Genomic DNA, 27,369 nt, shown 5'->3' with positions numbered 1-27,369 from the left:
TGTATTATAGAATGTATCCATACATATAAGGCTGGGTCCACACCACGTTTTTGCTATACAGTTCCCATATACGTTCTCAATTTGAAAACCTTACGGAACCTTATTGAAAACCGTATGCATTGACTTTCCATTGAAAACCATATGCCAAACGATGCATCAGGTTGTGACCGTTTTACGTCTTGTACGGTTTTGTCCATTTTTTTTGCCATAACCAAAACTGTAGCCTACCACGTTTTTTGGTCCGGCTGAAAAACCATATTGAAACCGTATACGTTTTTTATAACATGGGAGTCAATGGGAACCGTAGAGAACCGTATGTGCGTATAGTTCCATCCAGTTTGCACCATACGGTTTTGACTTTGCACAATTTTTTTTCTAGGAATTTTAATAAAGCAAGTGAAACTTTATTCATAATGGAGTGAAAAGTTAAAAACGTATATGTTTTTTTCTTAAAAAAACGGATTCAACCTGACATTTTTTCAAACCATATATGGGTTAAAATTAGTGCACACGTTTTGATACAGTTTAGTGCAGTTTTGAGGAATCTGTTTTTCATCAAAAACCTGATTCGGGAACTGTATTGCAAAAACGTGGTGTGAATGCGCTCTTAGGGAATTGACATTACAACTTGGTACCAGTTCTAGAATGGCAAGACTGGCGGCTGACACCAGGCTTGTAGCCATAACACTGGCACTTAGCTCCTGTATCAGGAACATATAATAAATATGTATACCAAAGAGAAAAAGGGAACTTAAAGGGGTTATCCAGGAAAAAACTTTGTTTTACATATCAACTGGCTCCAGAAAGTTAAACAGATTTGTAAATTACTTCTATTAAAAAATCTTAATCCTTGAAGAGCTTCTGAAGTTTAGGTTGTTCTTTTCTGTCTAAGTGCTCTCTGATGACACGTGTCCCGGGAACCGCCCAGCTTAGAAGAGGTTTGCTATGGGAATTTGCTTCTAAACTGGGCGGTTCCTGAGACACGTGTCATCAGAGATTACTTAGACAGAAAAGAACAAACTTAACTTCAGAAGCTCATAAGTACTGAAAGGATTAAGATTTTTTAATAGCAGTAATTTACAAATCTGTTTAACTTTCTGGAACCAGTTGATATATAAAAAATATTTTTCCATAAAATATATATTAATATTTTGATAGGGTCTTTTATTGCAACAATCCAATACTGTAAAGTGCACGAAAGAAGAGGAATACCAGTTGCATATACATATTTAACCTATCATTGCATTACATACCAATTTTGCATGGTGTAATTTATGCATACAAAATGCCAACATCTATATGTATATGTAGATTCCCATACCATACAAAATTATAAACACCAAAGAAAAAACAAGGTATTCTTTATACACATAGCAAGAGGTTATTATCTTCACCTTCTAAGGACACACCAGGGCCTCCGTTACCCAACGTTTCACAATTAAATGCTTCTTCCGGGGCGTAGAACGCCCCGGAAGAAGCATTTAATTGTGAAACGTTGGGTGACGGAGGCCCTGGTGTGTACTTAGAAGGTGAAGATAATAACCTCTTTCTATGTGTATAAAGGTATAGGGCTGTTACCTTACTGGGTGCAGCCTTTATTTGGGACACTCTGGTATTGTAAAGTATGCTCTTTAGCAATTTGTATATATGGGTATTTTGGGGATTAACCCCTTGATCTGTGGACCTCCGGTTGTGTTCTTGTAGGACCATCTTGGTAATTTGTGATCTCTTTTAAAATGATTTTAAATGTATGTCCTTTATGCTAAACAATAAAGATTGAATATTTTGTGTCCCAGAATACCTTGTTTTTTCTTTGGTGCTTATAATGGTGTAATTTATGCAGAATAATCACTAATACTCCATATAACAGCGTGTTTTCGGGTGGGAAACTAATCTCTCACGTGTGGAGACCCAAATCCCTAGACTGCACATATATCTATCCCATACACATATCATCAGATGCAGTATTTCGCTTACCCATATCTTTTATGGTTTACTCTGGCACCTCCCCCGACCTCAACGCACGTTTCACAGTCTTTTTCAAGAGGTCATCGATGACTTCTTGAAAAAGACTGTGAAACGTGCACTAACAAGCCTTTGCATGCAATGTTATTGGTAGTGGCAAGCTTCTTTCTGCTTTTTAAGGTGTCAGTGGGCCCCCTTACCTTTTTGGCCCTCTATGCAAGTGGACAGGCAGAGCCAATGGTACACCTACCCCTACATCTGAAACATACTTTCTATAAAGGGCAAATGATTGTTGTCATTCCAGCTTCCAATCAAACAGCTTATTTTGCAGTGGTAGGCTGCTATGATTCCTCAAGCGACCCCTACAGGATAAACAAAGTAATAGGCACAGACATATGGTTATATAGGGGCAAACAGGATTGGCCAGGCATTGGCTCTTGGACAGGCGTCTAAATTACCTAAAACAGCATATGGCAAGGTAAGAGAACCCTTTGAATCCCACAATACCATCACCTCTTACATGTGAGAACAGCTCCTTAAAAATGAAAGGAGTACTCCGGTGGAAAACTTTTTTTTAAATGAACTGGTGCCAGAAAGTTAAACAGATTTGTAAATTACTTCTATTAAAAAATCTTAATCCTCTCAGTACTTTTTAGCAGCTGTATGCTACAGAGGAAAATCTTTATTTTTTTTAATTTCTTTTTTGTCTTGTCCACAGTGCTCTCTGCTGACACCTGATGCCCATATGAGGAACTGTCCAGAGCAGGAGAAAATCCCCATTGCAAACCTATGCTACTCTGGACAGTTCCTGACACGGACAGAGGTGTCAGCAGAGAGCACTGTGGACAAGACAAAAAAGAAATTCAAAAAGTAAAGAATTTCCTCTGTAGCATACAGCTGCTAAAAAGTACTAAAAGGATTAAGATTTTTTTTTTATAGAAGTAATTTACAAATCTGTTTGACTTTCTGGCACCAGTTCATTTAAAAAAAAAAAAAAAAAAAGTTGTCCACCAGAGTACCCCTTTAAGGTTCACTTATTCTTAGTATAGATAAGGGGAATGGATATCCAAACATGCAACATAACATGAATAAATAGTATGAATGCAGAAGGTGCCCGAAATGCATGGTAGCAACCATAACTTCCCTCCAAAAACAGGCATGAAAGAGCAGAGGAATATTACTTTTAGCATTATTTTGCTCTTTTTGCTGTGCTCATATCTGCAAAAGCCTTTACCCAGTAGTCAAGATAAGTCCTGAACTGAGAAGTATTGATCCAGTAAAAGCAGTTCAGAGTTTGACTGTGACACCGTAACCCTCAAGACATAATGTCATAGGCTCTTATCCCCTGCCTCTTAACATTACCTGCCTATCTCCTCCGAGCTGTCACCTCTGGTAATACAGTTCCAAAAGCTTTCTAATCGTTCCTCGCTCAGGCTGCATTTTTTCCCCTCTGCCTTGTATATGAGTTGAGGAATTGCTTTGAGCTCTAAGAAGAACACGGTTTTCTTGTGTTGCAGTTTTCCTTTATGACCAGGCTTAACATGTTACAATACAGGAAAAATGGAGAAACCTTATAGGATGGACAATGCGAGACTCCCACAGAAGAGCCATCTTAGAAATTGCTGCTATTTGGGGCCGGATGGTTGGACTTATCTCAAGGAAACCTCAACCCCCTTTCATAATGACTGAAAGAAAAGGACTTTGTAAACATTGTGCTAATCCGAAAATGCCGCAATAAAGAAGCACATTGGGCAGGTGGGTCACACCGATCGCTGTAACAAGATCCTAGCCAGGTGCTAAATGACTCCTGTGGCAGATGCAGGGGATGGAAAAGTTAAAACATAATCCTATATTCTATAATTGATAAAAATACAGTACCTGACTGACCCTTTAATATTGTTATTGTTGAACATAGAAATACATACAGTACTTGCCTATAGTAGGTCATTTCAATCAGAAGCCGATAATAAAAGAAATAGCTGTTTGGTTTAGAAAACCTATTCTTAAACAATCTATAAAAAATCTGAGTTATCAAAGAGAACTCATCCATTAGTGACAGAAGAGATGAGCTGCAAACAATGTCGTCTACTCTGGAGGACCCGGTTTATCAGTACTTTGCATGGATAGAGTATTAAGTTCAGTAGACACAGTGTAATACTTCAATTGTCCAATGGTGGTGCTGTAGGGAAACAAGACACCTAATAATATTTGTTTCCACAATCTCTACTGAGACAATCAGTGATCAGCTTATTGTGAAGAACCTTTATGGTGCTTTCTTCAACTGCTTAAATACACTGCTCAAAAAAACTAAGATAACACATCCTAGATCTGAATGAATGAACTAATCGTAGGAAATACTTTCGTCTTTACATAGTTGAATGTACTGACAACTAGTGTTGAGCGGCATAGGCCATATTCGAATTCGCAAATATTCGCGAATATATGGACGAATATTCGTAATATTCGCGAATATTCGCATATTCGTAATATTCTCATTTTATTTTCGCATATGCGAATATTCGCGTGTGCGAAAATTAACATATGCAAAAATTTGCATATACAAAATTTATCATAAGCGTAAATTTGCATATGCGAAAATTTGCATATGCAAATGTTCGCATATGCGAAAATTCGCACACCAGTCTCACACAGTAGTATTAGAGCCTTCTTACACCACACAAGCTGGAAGCAGAGAGGGATGATCACTGTGATGTGTACTGTGAAAAAAAAACAATAAAAAAAATGAATATTCGTAATTACGAATATATAGCGCTATATTCGCGAATATTCACGAATTCGCGAATATGTGATATTCGCGAATAAAATTCGAATTGCGAATATTCGCGAGCAACACTACTGACAACAAAATCACACAAAAATTATCAATGAAAATCAAATTTATCAACCCATGGAGGTCTGGATATGGAGTCACACTCAAAATCACAGTGGAAAATCACACTACAGGCTGATCCAACTTTATGTAATGTCCTTAAAACAAGTCACAATGAGGCTCAGTAGTGTGTGTGACCTCCACGTGCCCGTATGACCTCCCTACAACGCCTGGACATGCTCCTGATGAGGTGGTGGATGATCTCCTGAGGGATGTCCTCCCAAACCTGGACTAAAGCATCCGCCAACTCCTGGACAGTCTGTGGTGCAACATGGCGTTCGTGGATGGAGCGAGACATGATGTCTCAGATGTGCTCAATTGGATTCAGGTCTGGGGAACGGGCGGCCAGTCCATAGCATCAATGCCTTCCTCTTGTAGGAACTGCTGACACACTCCAGCCACATGAGGTCTAGCATTGTCTTGCATTAGGAGGAACCCAGGGCCAACCGCACCAGCATATGGTCTCACAAGGAGTCTGAGTATCTCATCTCGGTACCTAATGGCAGTCAGGCTACCTCTGGCAAGCACATGGAGGGCTGTGCGGCCCCCCAAAGAAATGTCACCCCAAACCATTACTGACCCACCGCCAAACTGGTCATGCTGGACGATGTTGCAGGCAGCACAACATTCTCCATGGTGTCTCCAGACTCTCTCACATGTGCTCAGTATGAACCTGCTTTCATCTGTGAAGAGCACGGGTTGCCAGTGGCGAATTTGCCAATCTTGGTGTTCTCTGGCAAATGCCAAATGTCCTGCACATGTTAGGCTGTAAGCACAACCCCCACCTGTGGATGTCAGGCCCTCATACCACCCTCATGGAGTCTGTTTCTGACCATTTGAGTGGACACATGCACATTTGTGGCCTGCTGGAGGTCATTTTGCAGGACTCTGGCAGTGGTCCTCCTGCTCCTCCTTGCACAAAGGCGGAGGTAGCGGTCCTGCTGCTGGGTTTTTGCCCTCCTAAGGCCTCCTCCACATCTCCTGATGTACTATCCTGTCTCCTGGTAGCGCCTCCATGCTCTGGACCCTACGCTGCCAGACACAGAAAACCTTCTTGCTACAGCTCGCATTGATGTGCCATCCTGGATGAGCTGCACTACCTGGGCCACTTGTGTGGGTTGCAGACTCCGGCTCATGCTACCACTAGAGTGAAAGCACCACCAGCATTCAAAAGTGAACAAAACATCAGCCAGGAAGCATAGGAACTGGGAAGTGGTCTGTGGTCACAACCTGCAGAACAACTCCTTCAGTGGGGGTGTCTTGCTAATTGCCTAAAATTTCCACCTGTTGTCTGTTCCATTTGCACAACAGCATGTGAAATTGATTGTCAATCAGTGTTGCTTCCTGAGTTGCTTCCTGAGTGGATAGTGTGATTTCACAGAAGTGTGATTGACTTGGAGTTACATTGTGTTGATATATATATATATATATATATATATATATATATATATATATATATATATATATATATATATTACAATTTAAGGGCCGACCTCAATGATCTGCAGGGATTTTTTTTTTTTTTGCTTAAATATTAGATGTTGGCCATACGGTACGCATGAAAATACCTGTGGGGGGATACAGGTATAACATATGGGGGATACAGGTATAACATATGGGGAGATACAGGTATAACATATGGCGGATACAGGTATAACATATGGGGGATACAGGTATAACATATGGGAGATACGGGTATAACATATGGAAGATACAGGTATAACATATGGGGGGATACAGGTATAACATAAGGGCGATACAGGTATAACATATGGGGGGGATACAGGTATAACATATGTGGGGGATACAGGTATAATATATGGGGGGATACAGGTATAACATATGGGGGATACAGGTATAACATATGGGGGATACAGGTATAACATATGGGGAGATACAGGTATAACATATGGGGGATACAGGTATAACATATGGGGGATACAGGTATAACATATGGGAGATACGGGTATAACATATGGAAGATACAGGTATAACATATGGGGGGATACAGGTATAACATAAGGGCGATACAGGTATAACATATGGGGGGGATACAGGTATAACATATGTGGGGGATACAGGTATAATATATGGGGGGATACAGGTATAACATATGGGGGATACAGGTATAACATATGGGGGATACAGGTATAACATATGGGGGGATACAGGTATAACATATGGGGGATACAGGTATAACATATGGGGAGATACAGGTATAACATATGGGGGATACAGGTATAACATATGGGGAGATACAGGTATAACATATGGGAGATACAGGTATAACATATGGGGGATACAGGTATAACATATGGGGAGATACAGGTATAACATATGGGGGATACAGGTATAACATATGGGGAGATACAGGTATAACATATGGGAGATACAGGTATAACATATGGGGAGATACAGGTATAACATAGTTGGACTTACAGCAAAGACAGAAACAGATATCTCATTTGGGCCCCAATGTTTCCAAGCATTTCTAAGCAGACTTACTGAAATAGATGTGGGAAGATATTTAGACCTCTTTCTTATGATGGATCACGAATAAGAGTTGTTGATAAGAAACCAACACTAGGGAATGGCTGTAAACTCTCTCATGCTTATCTATAGGCTAACCCTTGTCTATGCTGTAAAGAAGGTTCCCAAGTTATACCCCTTGGCTCTCAGCAGCATTCCACATCCCCAGCATCACTGTGCGCACATCAACAGCCCCATGGGATTTAACTACAATTGATGAAGATTAATGAAAGTCATTTTGCGTCCTTTGGCAGATGGCATCTTTCCAAAGCTAAAAATGTGTTGTATTCAAAGGCTTGTTGTATCCCCCCCCCCTCCTGTCTAACTGCACTTCTTCTTAGGAGATAATGAGGAATGGTGAGCCTAAATGAGGGCAAAATATTGCTTATTGCGAAGGTGTGTGAGTGAGTGAGATGTATGCACAGTATATGGGGCCCTTCAGTATATTTGGAGTTGCTTTGTTGTATCGAAGTGTTCTGAATATGTAAAAAATACAGTAAATACACATGGCCGATAATCTGCTAACAAAAATGTTGTACTCCCATAAAGATCCCAAGCTTCCCATATTCCTTATGTACAAAATCAAAGTTGGACATTTTGGTGAGACCCTCCAAACATCTAATGGCTATGGGGGCTCCTGGCGATCCCCCTAATTGCAGATGTTTGGGAAAGAGAATAATTGAGTGTGTTGGATTTCAAGTCCCTGATCCTTTTATTTTTGGAGGGGTCTGGGGGCAGCTTTTTCCTCTATCTACATTTAGAACACCAGAATGCTTAGCCAAACTAGTACGAAAGTTTGACCTTCAGATAAATGATATGTGTTTGACCATCGTAGTCTCTCAAAGAGGTTGCCCAGCTTTGGACAATATTGACAATAAACCAATGTCATTGTGTCCTGCTGCTGAAATCTCCCATGATCATCTGTAATCTGTAAAGGAACTCGGTAGCAAGTATCCAATATTCCTTCAGCCAGGGCCATATGCCCTAGGCACTCATTAGGAGATTTTACATGTTTACATTTTTTCATGCAGATCTGTGTGTGAGGTCAGACTTAGTGCTGCCTCAGACTTTTCCCTTCCTGAGCAGTGAATGTCCGAATTAGTAAACAGCAGAACAGAGGTATTTGTGAGCTAAATACAGAAGCTAGACACATAAAAAAGACATGTAGATGTTACACACCTAGTGAGTAACATCTAGAAGCATTATTTATATTTATTTCTGTGATCTGACAGGTACACTTTAAAGGGGTTGCCAAACTTACAGTCTTTTTTCATACACTGAGTTAATAGAAGGGGGTATGCTTCTCAGCGTCCTTGTTTTTGTTTTACCAGAGTGGAGACCTACTTAAAAGATTGTCTCTCGCTTTGGAGGACCTGTCATGTCCTGTATGATAGAGACAACCTGTTGAGATGAATGAGTGTAATACTTCTATTGACCTGTGGTGGTGCTAAAAGTAAATTAAACACTTACTGCCAGGTTTCCCCCCAATATAACAGCTGATCACGGAGATAACAGCTGATCACTGGGGTCCCAGCACTTCATGATCCACTCATTGTCAATGTAATTTTATATGTCTTTTACAATCCTCTCAAGCTAACAGATATCCTTTGTGCCCCCCCCAGAGACACGTATTACATATAAAAATAGCATTTCTGGTGTTATTTTTGGTTTTCAGATTCTTTAATGCTTCTCAACTAACTTCCATTAAGTAGTTCTTATGGGATAGCATTCCAAGGTTAAAGTGATTAAATAACTTTTATGGTTGATCAAATATAAGCCCTTATTATACGCAGTAGGCAAAACCATACATTTTAATTACTTTGTTATCAACCATCTAGTTATTTACATTTCATTTTTCCGTCAGAAATATGAATTTGTGTGACTTTTATTGAAAATACCCGAGATGCGCAGTTTAAATTGTATTTCCTTAAAACCCCCATTTTTTTTGTAAAGAAGCATTGCACCTGAAAATTAAGTGTGGTCGAAGAACCTAGTTATCTCTAATTTCACAGAAACGAAAAAAAAATATATGAAATTACCTATTTTTTTAAAATATTTTGCGATACTCTATAACTGCTTTTCAGACGCTTTTAAATGTTCACCTTTTATTTCATTTTCAGACAGATTAAGAAAGAAACTGAGACAAAGAGCAGATGACCAAATAGACCGATTGATGTCCACAAAATCTTCTTAAAGGGTCCCATCACAATAAGAAAATTACAAAATGTTTCCCTTATGGGACCCACATTGATCAACTGGGAAACTGCCAATTCCCTACAGCGTCTCCACAAAGGTAACGTAGTATTGCACAGTCCACATTAACATCAATGGGTGTTGACTATGTAATGCAGGACATGAAAGATCCTCCAGAGATACCTTAGTAACCTCTCTTCCTTATGGCCATAAGACGAGGACCGTATCCAGTTGCCCCCCCCCCCCCCCCCCCCTCTTAACTCAGAATTCCCTAATATTATATATACTAAATTTGGTTTTCAAAATGGGATAAACTATTACAGTAACATGTGAGCTCAATATAACTCTTGGTTTGATGGAAATAAGGATGTCAGATCTGAGTACACTTATGGCCCTGGAGTGATGAGGTGCTGAGCTTTATGGTGGTACTGGGTCAATATATGTCATGTGACTATAGCATGTGGACAGGGTTGTAAAGTGGTGGGCATTGCCATCATGTGAAGACAGGAACGCCCCATGAAAGGACAGAAACTGGAAGTTGAAAGATGGACACAATAGAAACCTTTAGAGTAACATATTGATTTCACAATCATCCTACTCAATTTTTATGTCCAGACTTCTCCTGCCTCCAGGACTATCCCTCATATCTCTAATATCTTGATCTCCCAGGTAAAGGGGTTATCTAACATAAAGTGACTTTAGTAATTAAGTCTCATAGAGTAAGTCTCAAGGATTGGTGCTTGTGTTGGTGGTAAATGGCCGTGTTCTGTGTCCTTATCATGCTACATACTTGTTTTTGGGAACTGACTACTTCCTGTTTCTGTGGTCTCCCTCAGACTACAATCCCCTGGATCCTTTATTTCAAGGTGGGAGGTACTATACCGCATTTTCTGCCCCCATTACTGCATACCACATACCTACATCTAAGTAGTGTACTATTTTGTACCTGTTAGTCTGTCAAGGGCCTACATACTGTGAAAGGACAGCCAAAAGTTATCACTGGCTAGTGTTTTACTAAAATATGTTTTTTAAGCGTAATGTACCACATTTTTCTGGCCTCATAAGTGCATACCGCATACCTACATCTAAGTGAGCTCCTGGCGTCAGCTAGCAGTCATGTCACGACCAGCAACCCAGCAGCCGTGATTAACCGGTTCACTCGGTCATCCACTTCATCCCAGGTGAGGTTCACTTGGTCATCCACTTCATCCTAAGTGGCATCAGACACCCCCAGCGAACAGGCGATGGGTTCCACAGACTCAACCCTCAGTTGGCATGGCCCTCATGCTGCTGCTGCCACCTCCAGGCTCTGTCATTGTGCTGCTCTATGGTCGGTTAGCTAACCGAGGAATCGCAGGGGATAGGAGGAGGTGGCAGGCTTGCCACCTCTCTCCTATACTTCAGCATGGTCCTGGCTGTCTGTGACAACCGGGATCATGCAAAATTACCAGGCGGTTGGGTCCCAGAAACCCGATCAGCCCGGTATCGCCGAAGGATTTCCCTCGAGATTTGCGACGATTGCCAAGATGGGGGGCAGACTTGGCCCCCCTCGGCGTTTGCCCTGGATGCCTGCTGAAGCATTTCAGCAGGCATTCGCTTCCGATCTCTGCCCGGCTCGCGGCAGGGACCAGAAAACGCCAGGATGTACGGGAACGTCCTGGGTCCTTAAAGCCCAGGGTGCGGGGTTGTCCTCGTATGTCCTGGGTCCTTAAGGGGTTAAGGTGCTGGTCTCCAGTTTCAGAAATTCCTTGCATTAGGGTCACTTTCAGGACTCCTGATGCCACCTCCAGGCTGTCTTATTCAGTCACTATATGGTATCCTCATGCTTCAGCCACCTCCAGGCTGTCATTCAGCAACTACATGTTTAGTGATGCTGCTGGGCCAAGGACATAACCTATATATGTTTATGGTAGCACTAGGTACCATACATTGTCAATGGAAATTTCAAAATTCATCTTTTATTCTTAGAGATTGTGAGCCCCTATTGTCTCCTTATCTGCCGCCAACTCCAGACTGTGCCATTCAGCCACTATATGGTCTCATCATGCTGCTGCCAACTCCATGCTGTGCCATTCAGCCAATATGTGGTTTACTGATGCTGCTGGGCCTGGGCCTAAAAATGTTTTATGGTAGCACTAGCTACCCTAAATCTTCAATTTAAATTTCAAAATTTGTCTTTTAACCTTAGGGATTGTGAAGCTGTAGTGTCTACTCATGCTGCTGCCAACTCCATGCTGTGCCATTCAGCCAATATATGGTTTACTGATGCTGCTTGACCTGGGTTTAAACATTTTTTATGGTATAACTAGCTACCCTAAATCTTCAATTTAAATTTCAAAATTTGTCTTTTAATCTTAAAGGGGGACTCTGCCCCTAGACATCTTATCCCCTATCCAAAGGATAGGGGATAAGATGTTAGATCGCCGCGGTCCCACTGCTGGGGACCCCCGGGATTGCCGTTGCGGCACCACACTGTGCGTAATGACGGGCAATACAGGGGACGGAACAACGTGACGTCATGGCTCCGCCCCTTGTGACATCACAGCCCGCCCCCTTAATACAAGTCTATGGCAGGGGCGTGACGACCGCCATGCCCCCTCCCATAGACTCGTATTGAGGGGGGTGGGCCGTGACGTCACGAGGGGTGGGGCCGTGACGTAACGATGCTCTGTGCAGTAATGACAGCGGGGTGCTGAAGCGGCAATCCCGGGGGTCCCCAGCAGCGGGACCGTGGCGATCTGACATCTTATCCCCCATCCTTTGGATAGGGGATAAGATGTCTAGGGGCGAAGTACCCCTTTAAGGATTGTGAAGCCCTAGTGTCTTCTCATGCTGCTGCCAACTCTAGGCTGTGCCATTCAGACACTATATGGTCTTCTAATGCTTCAGCCACATCCAAGCTGTGTCATTCAGCCACAGTATTGTCTCCTCATACTTCCAACACCTCCATGCTGTGTCATTCAACCACTTTATGGTCTCTTCATGCTGCCAACACCTCCATGCTGTGTCATCCAGCCACTATATGGTCTCCTCATGTTGCCAACACTTCCACGCTGTGTCATTCAACCACTATATGGTCTCCTCATGTTTTAGCCACATCCACGCTGAGTCATTCAGCTACTATATGGTCTCCTCATGCTTCAGCCACATCCAAGCTGTGTCATTCAGCCACTATATGGTCTCCTCAAGCTGCCAACACCTCCATGCTGTGTCATTTAGCCACTGTATGGTCTCCTCATGCTGCCAACACCTCCACGCTATGTCATTCAGCCACTATATGGTCTCCTCATACTGATGCCTGTAATCTGCATGTCATTCTGAATAACAGTGTTATTTCACTACCCCAGCACACTCCATATGCGTGTTAGAATAAAGCAAAGTGTTCTACACTCCTATTGAGGCTCTCTGTTGTCCAGAAATAGAAATTTTTAATAAAGATTTGCAACAAATAAATTTGGATCGAAACTAATTTTTTCAGAAAATTCGGCGAATCGGGTGAATCAAATTTTTCAAAAGTTCGCTCATCTCTAGTAACAGCTCTCCCTATCTATTATGTGACATTTATAGTACGAATCTTCTCATGGGAGCAAAGGGCTATTTCGGTCCCCTCATAATGTAGGGCACCAGCATGACTACAAACTCTTTAGTTACCCCTTTAGTGTACAGTAGAAATAGCTTGTTAATCACTATAGTGCACTACTCCACAAACACCGCAAACCCAATGCAAATAGTACAAAACATCATGTATTACTATTTCTCCAATTTTCTAACTCTAGTATTGTGGTTCTACAGGTGTAATGTGGGTGAAATATATAGTTTGTGACGCCAGGGTACCGTTAACTTACATGGTCAGAGGTTGAGATAGTTCTCCTGGGCCAAACACGGGGACAATGACGACACAGATGCAAGGTTACGGATAACTATCTTTACTGAGGCAGGAATTGTCAAAATCCTCACCGTACAGATTTGTGCGAGGGAAGTACAGAATGAACCCGTGAGGCCTGTCGCCTTGCAGGGACTTGTAGTTGCTGATACTGCAGATTTGAGATAAATGACAGCCCACACTGAATTTTGAGACTTTGAGACAATTTTTCCCCTGGAGCTTTGTGCTTACTGCCAGGTTTTGACTCATCTGAGCGATGGGGTTTTCCTTAGATTGGCGTGGCTGCTGATTTGAGAATTATCTTCTCCGTAAGCCTCCTCTGACTTCTTCACACTCCTATAAACTGGACTGCACTGAACTGCAGCTCCTCACTGACTGAACTAGACTCAGACTGAACAGCTCCTCCCCCCTACACTATATAAAGGCCAATGTTGGGGGGCTCCCATTGGAGCATCATGGTCTCCTGGGTCGATGAAGCACTCTCTTAAAAAGACAGTACATAATTTATCACAACAAAACACAGTGCAATATAACAACATTTAAAATGGAGTAGTGGGCCCATTACAGTGGCCGCAGGGATGCCCAAAGCAAACTTTAGCTCACAGGATGACATCCCATACTGGGATACCACAGTATAATGGAGTAAACTTGAATCTGGTCATCTTTAACAAACGTAAATTAGCAAGGCAAGACATTCAGATTCTAGGAAAAATTATCATAATGGAACCCTACAATGGCACAACCTGGGCCAAAATTGTTTGGTCCAGGTTACGCCATTGTATGGTTCCCTCATGATCACTGGAGCTAGAGTTTGGATTGGAGCATTTGGATAGAATTTATAATACTGGTACATGCACATGCAACTGTCACTCTGCACCATCTATGGCTATGTCTCTAGGATCTTGTCAAGCTTCATCTTGTCAATGGATCACTAGTTCAATACCCCTAATCCATAATATATTTTACATACTTTAAGAGGTTTTTTTTTTTTTATAACAAATTATAACCTATTCAGGTCACTTCTGCATTGGGGTGCTGGGGAGCAATGGTCTATCATGAGCGCTACAGCTGTATTCAGAGTCTATGGCAGTGTTTCCCAACCAGGGTTCCTCCAGATATTGAAGAACTACAACTCCCAACAGACATGAACCAGGAACCCTGGTTAGGTAACACTGGTCCAACCATCAACTAACGGCACCTTGGTTAGGAAACACTGATCAGACCACCAACTGAAGGCACCCTGCTTGGCAAACACTGGTCCGACCCCCAACTGAAGGCACCCTGGTTGGAAATCACTGGTCAAACCCCCCAAATAAAGGCATCCTAGTTAGGAAACACTGGTCAGAGCATCAACTGAAAGCACCCTGGTTGAGAAAGACTGGGTAGACCATCAATTGAAGGCACCCTGGTTGGCAAACACTGGTCCGACCATCAACTGAATGCACCCTGGTTGGGAAACACTAGTCAGACAATCAACTAAAGGCACTGTCTAGCAGTAATCGCCCATCCAATCAGTGGGTGATAATTTGTTAATACTGTAAAACCCCTTTAAGGCATATTCATTGGTGCATTTACTTTAGCACATAGCCAAAGTGTGCCAACAAGTCAACAATATCCATTATACAGTCTAAGAAGCTGAAGAATCCAAACAATTTATGAAGAACAATTCTTACTATTTGCCTCCATTCCCCTACCTAAACAAAAGCCAGATACAGAGGAAATAACTCAACAAATTTACGATTTTAATTTCCGTGATGGAATAATCCAATAGACCAAAACGTTACGTGTTTTACTATATCAAGCGTCTTTCAAAAAAAAGTCAACACGTCTTCATCACCCAATGACCGAATTTATAATGACTGAAATCTCCTTTAAAGGAAGGTCTTGTCAGAGATATCCATTAATACTTGAAAAAGAAGGAAATTTAAAGTCTATCCATTAACCTCTAACACAGGTGTAAAAACAGATTTATTACAATTATCTAGCTATTCCATTTTGGTAAGTCACATCATAAATATTTCAAAAATAAAATGGTAGAGTAATACATTAATAAAGATAGGTCTAATGTGCTGTATATAAGACATGATCAAGTTAATTGTTAAGGGGACACTACACCTACAAATGATTACAAAAATAAATATTACTTAACACTTTATTATGTTATGAACGCTACCATTATTATATTGATTTGCTGTGTTGTCTGATTTTTTTTTTTCAATATTCAAATGAGCTCTTTGGTGCATTGAGGGTGTGACTGTATCTCTATGCTCAACTCTACAGTATACTCGCCCAGACCATTCCCTTCTCCATCTATAACCACTCCTGACCTAGAAAAATGAAAGTACCTGATGGGAGGAGTCCAGACGGGCACAGTAGTGCCCCTGGAGATACAGTCACACCCACAATGCACCAAAGAGCTAATTTGCATATTGAATAAAAAACATTTTTCAGACAATGATGCAGCACATTAAGATATTAAAGCATATCTATCATCTCGTATTAAAAATAATACTTCTATATGTTACTCACTAGGTCATGCAGATGCTTTACATGTCTTTTTTTTATCTGTCTAGCTACTGTATTTGGCTCACAAATCCCTCTGATCTGCTGCTCACTCATTCTGACCTCCACTGCTCAGTGGGCATATCTGAGGCAAGCTCTAAAGCCACCCTCACTCACAGCTCTTTGGTGCATTGAGGGTGTGACTGTATCTCTAGGCACAACTCTATGCTTGCCCAGACCACTCCTTTCTCCATCTATAACCACTCCTGACCTAGAAAAATGAAAAGGACCTGATAGGAAGAGTCCAGACGGGCACAGTGGTGCCCCTGGAGAAACAGTCACACCCACAGTGCACCAAAGAGCTAATTTGCATATTGAATAAAAAACATTTTTCAGACAATGATGCAGCACATTAAGATATTAAAGCATATCTATCATCTCGTATTAAAAATAATACTTCTATATGTTACTCACTAGGTTATGCAGATGCTTTACATGTCTTTTTTTTATATGACTAGCTTCTGTATTTGGCTCACAAATCCCTCTGATCTGCTGCTCACCCATTCTGACCTCCACTGCTCAGGGGGCATGTCTGAGGCAAGCACTAAAGCCACCCTCACTCACCATTAATTCACTTCCTCCCTGCCTCTTCTGTGCTGTGCTGGGTCTCTTGATCCAATCACTGCAGACTGCTCTGTAAGCCCCCTTCCCTCTGTTTTTAGACCAACAAAATTAAAATTTTACATGTACAACACACTTCTTGGCCACTCTGGCCCCTTCGTCAGGTACCATTCACAATAGGAATCCGACAACAGGTCAGAAACATTATTCAAGGCAAAAAATATGCTAATATTACTATTCTACATTATTGAATAGCCATGCACGTTTTTCTCCACCGGACAAATATATATATATTTTTTTTTCGTAAACCCTATGGCTGCTCTTGTGTCCCACTCCATAAGTCCTATCGGCTTGCATGCACCATATGCAGAATACTTTTAATTTGACAGTCTACACAATCCCTTAATAAGCTGACATTTAAATACCTTACATGGATTACCTAATCGGCAAATCTGCTCTGTATGCAAAATGTGACAGACTTATGGAAATTGTGAATTCAGTACTGATACCATGTACTAACGCCAAGCACTTCTCTTTTTTTTTTTGCACAGTGCAAGATTAAACCCCAACATACGAAGTAATCTTTAGTCATTTATAATGATGTATAATTCATCATTAAGATTAGGTATAAAAACCTTGAAGCCCAAAAAAAGGATAGATTAAGATATCAATCTTATCGTAGTGCTCTAAAAAAAAAAAAAAAAAAAAAAAAAACACTGCCAGATCTTAACTACACAGGACTATACACGGTACATTAGCATGAAAAGAGACGACTTTGTGTTTAATCCATAAAGTTACATTTTTGCAAAAGGATGTATCCGATTCTCTCATTACAAATGTAGTTTACAGTTTTGCTGATGGATACAAATTTCTAAAGAGTTCAGTAATGGAAAGGCAAATCTCTTTTACATTTGTATAAACTGCAACACATGTGATGCTGTGATTAGCCGAAAATGCCATTTTCGAAATACATGGCCTATTACTACTACACAAAGTGTGCTGCCCAATGATGAACATCAATAGACCTTTATTCCAGGCACACGTCTATGATCCTCTTGCCAAAATTTCCTTTAATGTGTATGTATTTCACACACTGATACAATGGGCGAAATATACATTTTTAAACATAAATCTCTATCCTCGAATTTTTAATCTTGCAGCTTTAGATGCGTGAGTAAGTCATTCGCCTCAGATTGCTTATAAATTAAATCTTTTTTGGCAACCTTGACAACCGCTGAAAGAGGTAAAAACTGGGTCAGGCATTATGATGTGCTGCATATATATATATATATATATATATATATATATATATATATATAATATTATATTATATATAAAAAAAATATATATATATATAAATAAATAAATATATATATATATATATATATATATATATATATATATATATATATATATATATATACTCGAGTATAAGCCGAGTTTTTCAGCACGATTTGTCGTGCTAAAAATGCCCCCCTCGGCTTATACTCGAGTGAACTCTCCACCTGTCAATCCCTTCATCAGTGGTCTTCAACCGGCGGACCTCCAGAAGTTGCAAAACTTCAACTCCCAGCATGCCCGGACAGCCATCGGCTGTCCGGGCATGCTAGGTGTTGTAGTTTTGAAACCTCTGGAGGTCCGCAGGTTGAAGACCACTGCGGCCTTCATCATCATCCAGACCCAACCCCCCCCCCCCTTTTGTTTTGTACTCACCTCCCCTCGGCGGGAAGTTAGGGCGAGCTGGTCCGGGCCATCTATGCTGCGGAGACCGTCCGGTGGGGAGGATTAGTCGTTGCGGGCTGTCCATTTTCACCGGGGCGGGGGGGGGCTCTTCTCCGCGCTTCGGGCCTGGCCCTGGACTAGTGACGTTGCCTTGACGACGACGCACAGGGACGTTCTTGCGCAACGTCCCTGATGATGAAGAAGGCCGCAGTGGTCTTCAACCTGCGGACCTCCAGAGGTTTCAAAACTGCAACACCCAGCATGCCCGGACAGCCGATGGCTGTCCGGGCATGCTGGGAGTTGTAGTTTTGCAACATCTGGAGGTCCACAGGTTGAAGCCAACTGATGCAGGGATTCACAGGCGGTGATGATGACGGGGGTCTGGATGATGACGGGGGTCTGGATGATTAAAATAAAATTAGGGGCCTCAGCTTATATTCGGGTCGGCTTATACTCGAGTATATACGGTGTGTGTGTGTGTGTGTGTGTGTGTGTGTGTGTGTGTGTGTGTGTGTATGTATATATATATATATATATATATATATATATATATATATTCCATCTATCTAGATCTACCTATCCATCTATTCTTATCTATATATCTTCTATCTATCTAGCTATCTACAGTATCTCTCATAGGTGAGTCCACCCCTAATATTTTTGTAAATATTTTGATGTATCTTTTCATGGGACTCTCTGCTACAATGTAAAGTAGTGAGTGCACAGCCTGTATAACAGTGTTTAATGTTGTGTCTTCTCAAAATAGCTCAACACACAGCTATTAATGTCTAAACCTTGGCAACAAAAGTGAGTTCACCCCTAAATAGAAATATCCAAATTGGGCCAAATTAGCCCTTTTCTCTCTGCAGTGTCATGTGACTCATTAGTGGTAAAGGTGTCAGGTGTGAATGGGGAGTTGGTGTCTTAAATTTGGCGTTATCGCTCTCTCACACTCATGGCCAAGAACACACTCAAACAAAAGAATCTGGCCTAGGATATAAGAAGATTGCGAAGACCCTGTAACTGAGCTGGAGCACAGTGGGCAAGATCATACAGTGGTTTTACAGGACAGGTTGCACTCAGAACAGGCTTCGCCTTGGTTGACCCAAGAAGTTGAGTGCACATGCTCAGCATCATCTCAAGAGATTGTCTTTGGGAAATAGACATATGAGTGCTGCCAGCATTGCTACAGAGGTTGAAGGGGTGTGGGGGTCAGTCTGCCAGTGCTCAGACCATACACTGCTCAAATTGGTCTGCACGGCTGCTGTCCCATCTGATTCTGCCTCCCATCACATGTTATCCCAGCCATCGATTACAAATCTAAACGTCATCACTATATTAGTCACAATTGCTGATGATTCAGGTCAGCGTCATCTGGTATTCAGTAATTTTGCATATACTATAAGGCAGAATCTTATTTGATGACATTTCCAGTTAATTCACGTTGCACCAACATAAACATCCGATAACAAGTTTTCACGTGTGAATGTAAAATCTTTAATAATTAGATAAATGTCAGTGTTTTTCTCCTCCTGTGACATATAAAAATAACATTTCAACCATCCAATTTGTAAGCAGGTTCGCTTGGGATGTCATGTAGCAAAATGTCCAAAGTCTGGTAAATTAATCTATTTATTTTTTTCTTATCCTTCAAATGTGTTTTTTTTTCGGGCTTTGCTACTATAATAAAACACCTCAAGGCATTTGGGACAAACTAACTTCATCTGCATATACCCTTTTGCCGCTTGCTTTTACCACAACGATATCTCTCTATTTTATTTTATTATTTTTTTTGTGATACAAACTAAGACTGTGAGAATATGAAGAATTCTGGAGACTGACTTTTTTTTTTTTTTTTTTTGGACAACTTAAAGCAGAGACTGAATATCAGATCAGGAGATTAAATCAGCTTCTAACCCAGTGTTTACCAACCAGTGTGCCTCCAGCTGTTGCCAAACTACAGCTCCTGGCATGCCCGGACAGCCAAAGGCTGTCCGGGCATGCTAGGAGTTGTAGTTTTGCAACAGCTGGAGGCACACTGGTTAGGAAACCCTGTTCGATAGACTATTGGGGGTCCCCATACCATCCAGAACATAATCCTGTCTAGCTGCAGTATCATCTTTGTCCAAGCTGAAGCACAGACAGGGACAAAGTCCAGGAAGTGAGGGCGGGACTAGCACTGCTCTGTGCTCACTCCTGTCCTATCAGACTGCAGCATGAAAACAGAGAGGAGTGGGTAACAGAGCAGCCTGCAGTGATTGGATGAAGAGACACAGGACAGCACAGCAGACTCAGGAAGGAAGTGAATGCATGGTGAGTGAGGGCGGGCTGAGTGCTTGCCTCAGACATGCCATTTCCTGAACAGTGGATGTCATAATAAGTGAGCAGCAGAATACAGAGTTTTTATGGGACAAAACAGAAGCTAAATGCATAAAAAGACGTAAATCTGCATGAAGTAACATATAGAAGCATTATTTTTTCTATAATATGAGCGATACGCTTTGGGTTCCATTATTGAGTCTCAACTTGCTTCTCAAGTCAGTGACAAGTCAGAGGTCACAGTCATGTTGGCAAAGCAGCGACAGGAGAGAATATTTTTGGAGATGGGTGTTTTGATCTTGTTGGAAGCAGTTTTTATTAACTCTGGGGGGGGGGGGGGGGGCATTTATGAAGCATTTTACCCTGTTTTGCCTGGGGACAATTTGTTGCAATATTTTGGCGCAGTGTGTTTTTTGTGACTTTTCATTTACCTGTGTTTTGGATTGTTGCAGTGGTAGACGTGTTTTTGGTAGATTTTTTACAGTGGTCAGGGAGTTATGAAACTGCAGCTTTAAAAAAAAAAAAAAAGTTGCATACTTTGGCGTAACCAACTAAAAAGATCGCTAATCACCACCAAATAAAAAAAGAGCTTACAAACTAAAGAAAGGCGATGAGAAAAACAATAGAGAATTATAAATTATTCTGGGATAAGACTGGCTTGATTCTGTCAGTGACTTGTTCAGAAAAGTCTCATAATATCTATGAGACTATGATCAGATCTTAAAGGGGTACTCCTGTGGAAAACTTTTTTTTTTTTTTTTTAAATCAACTGGTGCCAGAAAGTTAAACAGATTTGTAAATTACTTCTATTAAAAAATCTTAATACTTTCAGTACTTTTTAGGGGCTATATACTACAGAGGAAATGCTTTACTTTTTAGATTTCTCTGATGTCATAACCACAGTGCTCTCTTCTGACCTCTGCTGTCCATTTTAGGAACTGTTCAGAGCAGCATATGTTTGCTATGGGGATTTTCTCCTACTCTGGACAGTTCCTAAAATGGACAGCAGAGGTCAGCAGAGAGCACTGTGGTCATGACATCAGAGAAATCTAAAAATTAAAGCATTTCCTCTGTAGTATATAGCCCCTAAAAAGTACTGGAAGGATTAAGATTTTTCAATAGAAGTAATGTACAAATCTGTTTAACTTTCTGGCACCAGTTGATTTTAAAAAAAGTTTTCCACGGGAGTACCCCTTTAAGTCTTGATCTGCCTTTAAAGGGGTGCTCCCTTGCCCCAGTGTTCTGAACACTTTGTTCAGAACACTTGGAGCAGGCGGCCGGGATGTCACGTCCACGCCCGTCGTGAAGTCACGCTATGCCCCACCATTCATGTCTATGGGAGGGGCGTGTCAGCCGTCGTGCCTCCTCCCATAGACATGAATGAAGGCAGTGGCTGTGACATCACAACCACTGCCACCGGAACCCTGTATTTGTTTAGAACATTGGGTGCTGCGGGAGATCGCTGGGGGCCTCATTGGCAGGACCCCTGTGATCAGACATCTTATCGCCTATTTTTTGGATAGAGGATAAGCTGTCTAGCAGCAGAGTACTCGTTAAGTCAAAAACATGTCAAAGACATACAAGGTTGTGTTATAAAGTGAGAAAGGGACTGGACAGTGACACAATTTTACAGAAGATGAGTGTTCTATCTCTGTTTGGGTTAGTGACTGGAAAAAGATCATTGAAGACCGATCAACAAAAACAATAATCATAAAATTGAGAAAAAAGCAATTAAGTCTTGACCTGTCCTTTAAGGCTAGGATTACATATGTCCGGCGTCCAGCATACGTAATCCCAGCCTAAATCTTAACGCAACTGATGCCACAACTGATGACAACATGCATTAGTTGTCATCAGTGGTGCAGTCTCTGGCGTCCATTTTTTCTGAACGCCGGACAGGGGAAAGCAGCAAGATGCGTTCCCCTGTCCAGTGCCGGTCCAGCGAGTCCAATCAACCCGTGTCAAAACTGAGTTGCTGCATGATTGTAAACTATCCCATTCAAATGAATGGAATCAGTTCTGCTATCAGTTTCCTTCCGGTGCATGCCGGAGGGAAACGCTGCCGGACAACTGATATATGTAAAGGAGGCCTAAATCAGAGATATGTTAGTGGTCACAGATAAGTGGGGAATTGGGACTGGTGCAAGGTCGAGAAGGATGAATGTGCTGATCTTTTTGGAGACAGTGACCCATCTAAGTCAAATGACTGTGATAAGAATGGCAGCCATGAATGTAAAAGGACCAATGTCATGGAATAGTAAGAATGGAGTAAACGTAGATAGAACAGAATATACATGAATATGAAAGTTACCGTATGGTTCCTGTCATATTGATAAAAGATAATAACCTCTACATAATTCATGGATCCATCTTGGATGTCACTCAACATTTCTCACTTTTTTTCAACTAAATTAATCAACACAAAGTGGTTTTAAAAAGTGCTGCCTCATCTGGTGATTATAATTTATGGTCCAAATACCTTCTCAAATAAAGGATCTCAGAATGATTAGTGTTCCGGCAAGGATAGAGTCACAAGGGGTTTGATCATTTATATACAGTTATGTATGTACAATCATGTATGTGCGATCATGTATGTGCGATCATGTATGTGTGACCATGTATGTGCGATCATGTATGTGCGATCATGTATGTGCGATCATGTATGTGTGACTATGTATGTGTGATCATGTATGTGCAATCATGTATGTGTGATCATGTATGTGCGATCATGTATGTGCGATCATGTGTGATTATGTATGTGTGACCATGTATGTGTGACTATGTATGTGCGATCATGTATGTTCGATCATGTATGTGTGACTATGTATGTGTGATCATGTATGTGCAATCATGTATGTGTGATCATGTATGTGAGATCATGTATGTGCGATCATGTATGTGTGATTATGTATGTGTGACCATGTATGTGTGACTATGTATGTGCGATCATGTATGTTCGATCATGTATGTGTGATTATGTATGTGTGACCATGTATGTGTGACTATGTTTGTGCGATCATGTATGTGCGATCATGTATGTGTATGTGTGACCATGTATGTGCGATCATGTATGTGTGACTATGTATGTGCGATCATGTATGTGTGACCATGTATGTGCAATCATGTATGTGTGACTATGTATGTGCGATCATGTATGTGTGACCATGTATGTGTGATCATGTATGTGCGATCATGTATGTGCGATCATGTATGTGCGATCATGTATGTGCGATCATGTATGTGCGATCATGTATGTGTGACCATGTATGTGCGATCATGTATGTGCGATCATGTATGTGCGATCATGTATGTGCGATCATGTATGTGCGATCATGTATGTGCAATCATGTATGTGCGATCATGTATGTGCGATCATGTATGTGTGATCATGTATGTGCGATCATGTATGTGTGACTATGTATGTGCGATCACGCATGTGCAATCATGTATGTGTGACTATGTATGTGCGATCACGCATGTGCGATCATGTATGTGTGACTATGTATGTGTGACAAAGGCTGTCCAGGCATGCTGGGAGTTGTAGTTTTGCAACAGCTGGAGGCACCCTGGTTGGGAAACACTGGCATAACCAGTCTATATGGGTAGCACCAAACCCTTTTTCTGGTCTACAGATTGTTGCACCCTCATAGCATACTACCTCAGGCATACCTCACAACTTTTGCTGAGAACAAAGAGGGACAAGCCTCTCCCACTAATCACACCCTAGGCCACACCCCTAGCCACGCCCCATTACGCCACATGCAGAATGGGAATACCTCTTTAACAGCAATAACGTTGTCAGTCTGTCGCCTAAGTTAAGAAGGATGTTCTATACAGGTGACAAACTGACAACAACCCCCATCATTACCCCAATAGACCATATAAAAAATTAAATACATTTGCATCAGGTGACTAACAACAACCCCCATCATTACCACAATAGACCATAAATGAGATCACATAGAGTTACATCAGGTGACATCTTCTCTGATTGGAATCAGTAATTTAACTTTTTCTTCTCCATCCGGCTCAGACCGTCATGATTATTCCTTCCGGCTACTACTCCTCTCTACAGAACCTGTTGGAAAAAATTATTCAGGCTCTGGATTTTTCCATGACCTATAATGCCCAAACCGTGATAATAGGTGACCCGAGTAGGTAAGACCCCTCCGGAGAGAGTTGCCCCTGTAGGTAAATCTGCCAGATAGCCATCCCTTGTATGAAAACCCCTATATAAGCTATGTAGATAGTAGGTAGCCCCCTATTAGCTTGGTAGTTATTCCCCATATTAGCTGGGCAGGAATGTAGTAGATAGTCCCCCAGGTAGGCAGCAGTTCCCCCACATTAGGTGGGCAGCAGTTCCCCCACACAGAGGTTCCCTCCTGTCACTTCAGCGGGGGTTTCCGATGCAGGCAGCACCTCTGTATGAGTGTTAATTTGGCAATAAGGCACAAACAGTATTTAGATCCTAATATTTACTTTATTATACATTTGATAAAACATGGGCACCCCTGGTCTAAAAGGGTTGATATAATAACTGCTGGGTACAGCACTAACTTCCATCACAGAAATAAATACAGGGTGCCTGCATGATTACAGCTCCATGAAGGAATGCATTGGAGATTAACAAGGGGCTCAGAACCCATATTCTATTGTTCATAGGTTATAGCAGCCATGCATTCTATCCTCTGTATGACTATATAACTTTTTTTTTCTGGGGCAGACATTTAAGTGACATCCATCACATCCGATAAACCGCACTGTCACCATATTACTACTGCACCCCACATACCTGATACCTTGAACTTTTCCTGACTGGGGGGAACTGCTGCCTACCTAATGGTGCCCCCCACCATTCCCACCACACACCCACACACCGCACCAGAACGCCCTGCCATACATACCTACCGGCGCTGCTGTTCAGGTCCTCTTCCCCTGTCACTCCGCACGGCCTCTTCTATTCTTCCTATGCGCTCCGGTGTCTGATGACATCATAGGTGCGCCGGAGCGCAGAGGAGGGGTCCAGCCTCTTGTGTCTGCTGGCTTACTGTAGCCAGGGGCACAAGAGTGATTGACAGGGTGAGCAGCCAATGGCTATTCACCCTGTAAAACTCTTTACTGAGCGGCACATTTAACTGTAGATGTCTCATAAGAGGCATTTACAGTTAAGTGCGGGACAAGTGGGGGCCATTCCGGGACGGCGGGACATCACAGCAAAACCGACAACGTCCCGCCAGATCCGGGATGGTTGGGAGGTATGCTACTTCACCCCAGCAAGCCTGGTCTGCAGATCATTGTAACATACAGAGCATAACCAGTCAATGTGGGCAGCACCAGATCCAGTACCGGTTTGGGGATAAAAAGCAGCCCTGGAAATAATTTCATACCAGCCCCACAGCATTGCGGCACTGTGGCAGCCGCCGGCCGCAGGAAAGCCTGGCATCTGATTTGCCAGGCTTCCGTAAGAGAACTATCTTGTGGCTGTGCCCTGAAGTCAAACAGTTCAGTCGCAACATACAAGACAGCGTTTGTAGCCGCCACACAGGCTATAAACACGACAGCCCAAGAGGGAAGCCTGGCCTTTGATTTGCCAGGCTCCTGTTTCATCGTGTTCGGGCTTGATGCTGTGCACTTAAGCTTTGAGTGCGCAACAAAACCGACTTAAAAATAATTAATAATAAATGTATATATAAGAACCAAACCAGCAAGAACATTCTAAGTAGAAGCCACCAATCAAAAGAGGGTGCAGGCAGTCTGTGAGGGACACTGTCCAAAGTCCCAATAAGGATCCAAAAGCACGTCCACTGCAGCACTCCATATTACCAGCATACTGTTACTGTCCCAATCCTGTATACAGCATGGGTATGGTCTGATGAAGAGTGAGGTCACGCGCAGCAGCTGTAACCTGTTGTGCAGCCACCATTTCCTTATCTCCCCCGATACTCTGTATCTATGCTGCACTGAAATAAAGAGAAGGTTTTATTTGCACAGAGATTTGTGAGGGCTTCCCATCATCTTCTACTGCGGGAGTGTATAGGGCCTAGGTCTCCAAACTGTGGACCTTCAGCTGTTGCAAAACTACAACTCCCAGCATCCCCAGACAGCAAAAGGCTGTCTGTGCATGCTGGGAGTTGTAGTTTTGCAACAGCTGGAGGTCCACAGATTGGAGACTACTGGTATAGGGAGAGATGCGTCACCCGCCCCCGCTAGGACCCGCCCTGAGGACTAGTTATTCGGGAGCATTTTTAAACTAGGATTACTCTGAATGTCGGATTGTCTCAGAGTAACTCATAGTGTCCCGGATCGTGATGCCTGCACCAGTTTAATGCTGCCCCAACAGCAGAAAACTGATCACAGGTCCCCCTTAACAGCAGTGAAATATATTAAACTATGGGTAATTAAAAAACAACAAATAACTTAAAATGGGGAAAAAAAAAAAAGAGAGAACCAAAGTGCCCCCTCCCTCACAAAAGTAGAAACAGCAGGTCTCCCCCTCCCCATACACACACACGACAGGTCTCCCCCTCCCCATACACACACACGACAGGTCTCCCCCTCCCCATACACACACACGACAGGTCTCCCCCTCCCCATACACACACACGACAGGTCTCCCCCTCCCCATACACACACACGACAGGTCTCCTCTCTCCAGTATCCCTCCCCCCACCACCACCACCACCACACACATATACAGTACATATAAAAGGTCTCCACTCAATCCCCAGCCTGTACAGACTCTGTA

General features: G+C 42.1%; 1 protein-coding gene and 1 long non-coding RNA gene across 9 annotated transcripts in view; one reads left to right on the top strand and one right to left on the bottom strand.

Moving 5' to 3' along the window:
• Positions 1-27,369, bottom strand: part of ZFPM2 (zinc finger protein, FOG family member 2) — a 451,186-nt gene that overhangs the window by 103,791 nt on the left and 320,026 nt on the right. The window lies entirely within an intron of this gene.
• Positions 1-27,369, top strand: part of LOC130274338 (uncharacterized) — a 48,927-nt gene that overhangs the window by 5,557 nt on the left and 16,001 nt on the right. The window contains exons 3-4 of the long non-coding RNA XR_008844328.1: positions 3,483-3,720; positions 9,505-9,677. This is a non-coding gene — a long non-coding RNA (uncharacterized LOC130274338). The remainder of the gene's footprint in view (positions 1-3,482; positions 3,721-9,504; positions 9,678-27,369) is intronic.

The sequence above is a fragment of the Hyla sarda genome, chromosome 5, assembly GCF_029499605.1.
Source record: "Hyla sarda isolate aHylSar1 chromosome 5, aHylSar1.hap1, whole genome shotgun sequence".
Taxonomy (NCBI): Eukaryota; Metazoa; Chordata; class Amphibia; order Anura; family Hylidae; genus Hyla; species Hyla sarda.
This window is presented reverse-complemented; position numbering and strand designations above follow the sequence as displayed.